A 2,031-nucleotide genomic window follows, 5' to 3' on the forward strand; every position below is an offset into this window, starting at 1 on the left:
AACCAACCCTCGGGAGGCATTTCTGAATTAGCCTAGGGAAGCGGCCAGCCCACTCACTATTCACAAGAAATCGATCCAACTTGACCCAAATCGGGTCCGACTGCCCGTTTGTCCAAGTAAACCTTCTTCCCATCATTGGAGGTTCGAGGAGACGTGACTCTTACAAGAAGGAGTTAGCGTCCCGGATGTCAGCAAGATTTGGTCTCCCGCCAAACTTGTCATCCAAGGAGAAAGTAGCATTGAAATCACCACAAATCACCCAGGGTACCCCCGGGTCACCACAACAACGCTTAATTTCCCCCCAAAACTCACCCTTACGATGCTGTGCTACTGGTCCATAAACCGAGGTGCACCTCCAAGAGAAGTTGTCCTTCTTGGAACAAAAATCAACAGATAAACAAAATTCCCCCCTCATAGCGACAGTTCCTTTGAGCTGAACATTGTTCCAACCAACAATTATGCCACCGGACGTCCCAACAGAGGGGAGGAAGGCGAATTGATCCAGCCGCGGGCCCCCAATTTCCTTCCACATGACCCCCGAAATAGCATCCAATTTCGACTCTTGTAAACAGCATACGTCCGCAAAATGAAGATTCAAGAAATCCTTAACTAGAAATCGTTTCGCGGGCCTACCCAGGCCCCTAACATTCCAAGTAATTATATTCATTAACAACAGACTTAACCCTCGCGGACCTCAGAGGAGGTCTTCGCCTTCTCCAACTTGGAGACAACACCCGCACACGAGCGTGATTTCTCGACATTACGAATATAATCAATACAAGCATTCATGTGAAGATCAGAACCATCAAAAGTAACACCACATGCTTTACAGTAACTAGCAATTTGCACATTGGACCAATCAGAAATAAGAAGGGGCTGCGAAAGCGTACCTTCAGGAGGCTCCTCCCTCTGTTGTTTCTTCTTGGTCGATCTTGGGGGCTTCGCCAAGTAATCCGCCTCCTCATTCCATCTGGATGATGGCTTCTTTTGTCTCTCACTCTTCCTGATACCAATGGGTGCATCAGCTGATAGAGAAGAACCACTTTCCTTCAAACATGGCAACAGCTCCTTTAACGATTTTTCAAACTCCGAAATAGAGTCATCGGAAACATATTCCTCATCGAGCTCATCTGAGTCGGAAACATGAGTTGCACTAGGGTCCAACCCCATATCTGTCTCCTTTTCCATCAGAATCGGCGCTAGAACCCAAAAGTTTGCCATGAATTGCCAATGGAAACCCTCCGGAGGGACAGAAGATGGTCTAGTATTTCCATTCCTCACATCTATTCCATCGGGCAATAATTCTGTCAGCCCCGGGGGCTAAGTGCCTCAGTCCCATTGCTTACCAAACCAGCCCCATCATGATCCAAATACTCACAGTGCACATTACCCGGCCCAGAAAAAGGCCCAGCAGCCCCAGTCTCATTCACCTTATCATCATCCATTATGTGAGGCCCAAGAGCTAGCTCACCAGCAACAATCCCGGGCCCAAGAGACATGTCCGCTTGAAGCCCAGTATCAACCTTACCCTGTCCCAAATCACCCACAAGAATTGGGTCAAACTCAAGCCCGTACCCCTGACCCACACGGATTGGGCTGGCAACTTCTCTCAGCCCAGCCTCCACATCTAACGGGTCAACAAAGTCCATCAGCTTACCACAGCCTCTCACCCCAGTCAAAAAATCTTCAGATCGCTTCTCCATGTGACACATGTCCAAATAATCCTCGGATCCCCCGAAAAAAGCATTCCCATAATTGGCCGCAACCTCGGACGCCAGCTTCCGCTTCTCGAGGCCCCTACCTCCTGTCAACGACCCACCCTGCTTCCGGACCATCCATTTGTCGACACCGTGCCTCATCGAGCCCTTCAAAGACGTCTCAGTCATCGACTCGTCACTTCTCTTCTTCTCCGTACCTTCACTCCTCCGACCATCGGTCCCTCCCCTCAGTTCGCTTCGACCCATCGGACCCCGAACCAGCAGCTTCGGCCGGTTCAAGCCACCGACGCCGTGGGAGCGAGGCTCCACCACA

This window comes from Dioscorea cayenensis, chromosome 14, assembly GCF_009730915.1.
Source record: "Dioscorea cayenensis subsp. rotundata cultivar TDr96_F1 chromosome 14, TDr96_F1_v2_PseudoChromosome.rev07_lg8_w22 25.fasta, whole genome shotgun sequence".
In the NCBI taxonomy this organism is placed as follows: domain Eukaryota; kingdom Viridiplantae; phylum Streptophyta; class Magnoliopsida; order Dioscoreales; family Dioscoreaceae; genus Dioscorea; species Dioscorea cayenensis.